Below are 6,680 nucleotides of genomic sequence, written 5' to 3'. Positions count from 1 at the left end.
GAAAATGTTGTGTTAAAATGTTCCTTTTTGGTGAGCGTCCTACCTCATTGGTTGTAATAAAACGTTATAACTTTATTTTTTTGGCAGTCTGTGGTTCAAATTGATATGGAGAAACTTAGTTTCAAATCAATGAGATGTCAATTCCAAGAAACTTGCTTTGCACAACCAATTGTCTCCTACAAAGTTCATGGGAATTGAACATGATTGATATAAGGTTGAAGGCAATTGTGCTTGTGGCAATGAAGACATGGGAATATGAAACAAAACTTTTATTATTATCTCTCAAATGGGGTCTCTTTCTTTAGAAGACCAAAATTGAGTTGGGATGACCTATAATTTGTGATTTAGTATTAAATTAATTTTTAAATTAAATTGTAGAGATAAGTTAATTAATATTTATGAATAATTCATAATAACAATTGTTTTACTATTAATTTAACAACTAAATTATATCTAGCACAGTTATAAAAATTAAATCACAAGTAACTATAGATGGATATCAAAACACTTAGTTTCTAATCAAAATACTTAGTTCCTAAAATATTTACTATCATGAAAGTAAAAAAAATCATTAAAAAAATTAAATATTAAAGTAAATAAAATATATCATTAGCATTTTAAAAGAAAATCTAAATATTATATGTTTGTCTATGATTTGTGATTTAGAATTAAATTGGTTGAATTTGACACAATCACTTTGAATAAAACTAAGAATAAAGTTCCAATAGATTAAATGGCTTTAACAAAATTCACACATTAACTTTTTGCATGGTAACTTAGACCAATCTTCTGTGTTTGGTTCCAGGAAAGAAGATAAAACAACTTTAACAAACCATATGTTTGAAACATATAAGATATTGAAGACTAACCTCACAATAAATGTCGAGCAATCCCCAACAAATTGAAATAGAATATTGAACTTCAAAGTGGGATCCTGATAATACCCTAACTAGAGTTTCAAATCCTTTCACCGGTTAGAACAACATACAGTCTCCAACTAATTGAAATAGAATATGGAACTTCAAAGTGGGATCCTCATAATACCCTAACTGGAGTTTCAAATCCTTTGACCGGCTAGAACACAATACATTAATCACAGACACATGAAAGGAAAATAAAAATAAAAATAAAAAAATTCTTGAATTCAGAAGATTAATTTCTTCAATTCTTGAAATTTTGATATACTTGGAGTCAAATTATAAAAAATATGCTTAAATAAAACAAATTCAACTAAGGAAAAAAATGCCCACTAGATCTTAAAAATTAGTAACTACACATCAATAAAACTTTCTTAATAAATTAGGAAACAAATTCTCACAAAATTCTAAAAACTAATAATTAATTATGTGTAAACATAAAAAATATTATGCATAATGTTATTGGAATTGAAAATAGGAAAAAAAAAAAATAGAGTCAAATTAAAATGTAATAAAACTTTAAAAAACTTATTGGGAAAATAATTTTTAATTATTTTTTCCTCTTAAAATTTTTCATTTTAAAAAAAAACACAAAAAATATAAGTCAAAAGATAAAAAATAAAAAAAAATTAGTAACTAATAAAAATGCAAGTTACTAAACAATAGAAATGGAAGTTACTAGACAACCCATAATAAGATCTCAACCAATCACCTTACAAATAAGTTACTAGACAACCCATAATAAGATCTCAACCAATCACCCTACAAATAAATAAATTTAAATTTAAATTCCGTTGTTAAACTCTTGATGCTATAAAGCATAAATTTTTGGTCAAAGACAAACTAATACCATGCACAAGTATAATAATTTAAATAAATACGTACTAATAAATACATGATAAAGTAGAAAAAAGTAAAGACAATAATGAAAATATTATTATTATTATTATTTTTAACAATATTAACAAAAAAAAGGTTAATAATATTATTAAGGTTTAATAATAGTGAATTACTAAAATAAACGAACAAATAAATAAACAAATATGATAAAAATAAAATAGATATCATATATTTATATATAAAGTAAAATAACACTATAAATAAAAAAGGGGCCCTTCCTAGGATAGGAAAGATGAAGCAACAAGAAAATTCCTACTCATTTTCTAACCATCATCCCTGTTAAGATTGTTGGTCCGCTTCTTAATCTCAATGGAATTTTAGGGAAGCCATCAAGATTGAGAAGTGGACCAACAATCTTAACAAGGATGATGATTGGAAAATCAATAGGAATTGGATTCTGACTCTTTCTTGCAAGTTTGTTTCTGCCGGATTCTCCTTTTACCCGAGATTTCTTCCCAATTCTCCTTTGGTTTTATTGTTGCTTCTTATTTCTTTTCCTGGTGGAGGCCCCCTTTTTATTTTTACTATTATTTTATTTTGTTTATTTATCTATTTTTCACTTGGCCTAGGCCACACCAACCCTTAACACGGTTGGTTTTTTGCCCACGGAGTTTTTAACCGATGACCTTCACATCACGAAATTCCTCTAGAGTACACCCCATCACTATCTATTTTACACCCAATGAATTGTTGTTGTTGTTGTTGTTATTATTATTATTATTATTTCACCCTGTTTTGATTTATTATGTATTCATTTATTTAAATTATTTATTATTGATTTATTATTTACTTAGTTTAATTATTTAATTAATCATTTATTTTGTTATTTATTTATGATTTTTATATATTTATTAGTTTCTAGGTATTCTACCCTTATTAATATATCTTGCTATTAATTATTTTTTGGTTACTTGATAGAATTTCCTAGTTATTTATTCCTATTTCTTTTTATATTTCCCCTTAATATAGACATCCTATATTAATATTTTATTTATATTTAAAAAATATTATTTATTATTAAAATGTTCAATTATTTGATTTGTTATTTTCTCATAGCGACTATTTCTTTTGACCTTTGACCTCTTTGTTTAGTTCTTAGGGTTCCTCCTAATTTATTCCTTTGGTTGGATCAAATTCTCTTTATCTATTTGTCCTGAAGATTAACCACGTTGGTTGATTCAAAATTTTGACAATTAAAATTTCTATGTGATGTATCTAGAAGATATATCTCAAAAAAAAAAAAAAAAATTGGAGTCTTGTAGATCCATGCTTTTCTTTAAGGAAATAATACAATAATACTTTTATCATAACCAACTTATGAGTAAAGTTAAACAATTTTAAAATCATGAGTAGTTATGCCATACATCTCCTCCAAACATGCACATTTTACTCTTCTAGGGTATGAACCATGTAACAACCTTTCCAATGTGGCATGTGTGACCTCAAAGGTGGAACTCTATCAACTACACATGAACACATGTGCAAATGGACCATTGAAGAGTGGAATGTCTTCTTTGTTCAAGGCATGAATCAAGGAAAATTATCCTCCAATATAACCACCATCCCAATGTGTGTGAAAGACTATATCCATGAGAATGGGGTGTCTTCTAGCATATATCTATTTGTACAATGCTCAAGATGGGCATGTGATCCATAATGTGAGGGGCATGCCACAACCCAACTACACAAGAGTGGTTACCTTCAATATATGTACCATGCAATCAACCATATGGTAATGCTTCACAATAAAGCCTCTTCTAGGTGGGCATGCTCCTTCATCAATAAATGAATTTAGTCACCACCAATAAAATTCCTTGAAAAAGTGGATCTACAATGGTATAAGTGTAGCATGCCAATGGTTCTCCTCCAAATGTGGAAGTACATGTGTTACAAAGTGGATAAAAACTTGGACACTCTCCTTCCTTGGATAAAATGATCCAAAAATAAATCACAAGTACTTTGAATATGGTGGGCACACCTCCTTTACATTCTAGAATGCAACTAGTATTTATGTTTTGGTGCTAAACTATTCATTTGCAAGTTTAGATCAATGTTATGTCTATTACAAACCACATCAAATTCAAGCTACATGGTGGAAAAAGACAAAGGTGGCATTGGTTCTACTGCAAACATACAAAGAGACCAATGTGTGACTCATGCTATTAGTGTGTCCTAACTACATCAACCTAATGACTATGAAATAAGTCTAAGTATGGCTATAATATATGTTAGTTGGAAACCTTTCTGAATTTGGATTGATGCACCCTTATTTTAAGAGAAACACCTCCTAGGACCTACTTGTGACCTTCCATGTGAGTACTTGATAGTGTTATCCCTCAGACATAATGCTTAGGCCCTAAAATGATTGTTGGAGGTGAAACTTAGCTATCTTGAAGGAAGTTGTGGGAACATCAAAATACTAGGTATGAAGGACAATCCTCTATAGGTGGTATTTTTGCTACTTAGGATATGTTGTTCCCCCAAAAGAACATGTATAATCTAAGTTATTTTCTTGTAGGTGTTTTTAATCCATGAGGAGAATGTAACATTCCCTCCCACCCTAGACTATCCAGGTAGATGGGAGGTGTTACTTTTAATTAACCCAAACTCCATGGTCTCACTACGGAAATGGGGTTACAAAATTTCCTTCCTTCCCAAAGTTAGTGGAATTAACATTGGATAACACCATCACATCCAACTCATTAAGACAATTATGGCAATGTAAACTCTACCTCAATTCAATTCCTAGATTGAAAATTATGCCCTTTTGAAGATTAACCAATTAGATAGTTCCACATGGAACTCCATGTGGAAGGGAAATCCTCTGTAGGTGGTTTTTTTGGTGCTTAGGATATGTTATTCCCCCAAAAGAACATGTATAGTCAAAGTTATTTTCTTGTAGGTTTTTTTAATCCATGAGGATAATTTAACACTCCCTCCCCCCATAGACTATCCAGATAGATGGGAGGTGTTACTTTCAATTAACCCAAACTCCATGGTCTCATTACGGAAATGGGTTACAAAATTTCCTTCCTTCCCAAAGTTAGCATAATTAACATTGGATAACACCATCACATCCAACTCATTAAGAGATTTATGGCAATGCAAACTTTACCTCAATTTGATTCCTAGATTGAAAGTTATCCCCTTCTAAAGATTGACCAATTAGATAGTGCAATATAGAACTCCACGTACCTCACAGCTTAATCCTTGGCCCAATCACTCTAATTTAAATCAATGGACGACATTATTTATGCCTCCCCCTGCCCCCTCCCACACCTCCATGATAGTTAATGGGGTCCACTACTGGCAGTTTCCACATTAGTTAAGAGACAATCCCTATGTTTCACCTTTTGTTAATCAAGCCCACAACCAAGGATGGGTTAACCAAGATTGATGCTAGATGGATGGCGTGAAAATAAATTTACTATCTTGAAATGCCAAGTTTGACATAACACCCTTTATTATGCGTTCCATGAGTTAGGGGTGAACCTCATAAATCTTCTGATAATCGTTGTCCAAGATGATGTGGTGTGTCATATGGCAACACCTAGGCATCCACATGGTTGTGTAGAGTCCACATCATCTAACTCCACATCACCCTCCCTTCACAATGTCTTTCTGATGTCACACTCACATCAGGGTGATGTCACCCTACCACATGGCATCCTCTGGAAGTGCCATGTGTCATCCAAAAACTAGCCTCTTGGCCATCCAAAAATGTTGTCCTTCCTTTCCATATGTCACATTGAAAGCATTCCATGTCAACAACCTTGCCACGCCATCCATTCCACATCCTTTGGAATCCTCATGTGGTGTCCACATAGATATACCTAGCTTTCATTATGTCCTCCACCTCAGTTAGATTCAGGGTCCCATAGGGTTAGGCCCTCTTTGTGAACTTTCATGATTTCCCATTTTTAGACAGAAGACATTTTTGTCATGCTTTCTATTAACCATGCCCAATTCCATAAAGAACTCAATTGAAGCTTGGTGTTAAATGAATGGAATGACATGAATTTACCTTTCATTAGATGCCAATCCTCAACATTACTTTTCTATTTACCATGCCTAGCTTAAGGGGTTATCATTTGGCAATGAGGCATGGTGTGAGATTAAGCTTTAATTGCTCACAATAACAATAAATTTTCCATTAAGGTAATCATGGTGGTTAGCATTAATGAAAATTTCCCCATCCTACATATAAGTTTGTTCTTTGCAATATTCTAAATTAGAAACTTAATTTCCCCATCCTTATGCCATCCTCTCTTGAGCTGAAGGTGGGGGTTTTGGCTAAAGTTAGGAGACCTATTAGATTCCATGTTATACAACTTCTTCTCGTACATCAAATATCTAGCCATGGCCATGCTTTCAAAGGGGGAAAGGCTTACTTCAATCAGGAGGATAGAGTAGGAAGTGTTTTATTTAATCTTAAGGTTCTAGGTTATAACTACTTTTGGATTGGATCAATCTTCGTCCATGACTCTCTATATTTAATGCAACCCCATACCTCACATCCATATAAAATAACACGAGTGATAAGAGTCTTAAAAATGATATTTTTTAATCCCATATCTAAAGTTTTTCTTACTTACAATTATTTTCAAGCCCATAGTAAGCTTTCCACCCTCAATTTATCCTTATCTCAATGTTATAATTGCAATTAATCTTATGATGGATATTAATTCTGAGATATTTGTATGAAGAACTTCCTCCAAGTAGTCGTTGTCATAAATGAAAGTATCATAGGTGATCCTTTTGGATTTAATTATTATGACTTTAGTTTTGTTGGCATTAACAATCATACCCATATTGAAGAAAATAGTGGATACTCTTAATTTCTTTCCAATATTGTATTGGATC

The sequence above is a fragment of the Pinus tabuliformis genome, chromosome 4_1 (genome assembly GCF_031772625.1).
Source record: "Pinus tabuliformis cultivar Carrire ecotype Pingquan chromosome 4_1, CPIR1, whole genome shotgun sequence".
NCBI lineage: Eukaryota > Viridiplantae > Streptophyta > Pinopsida > Pinales > Pinaceae > Pinus > Pinus tabuliformis.
Note: the sequence above shows the minus strand (reverse complement) of the source record.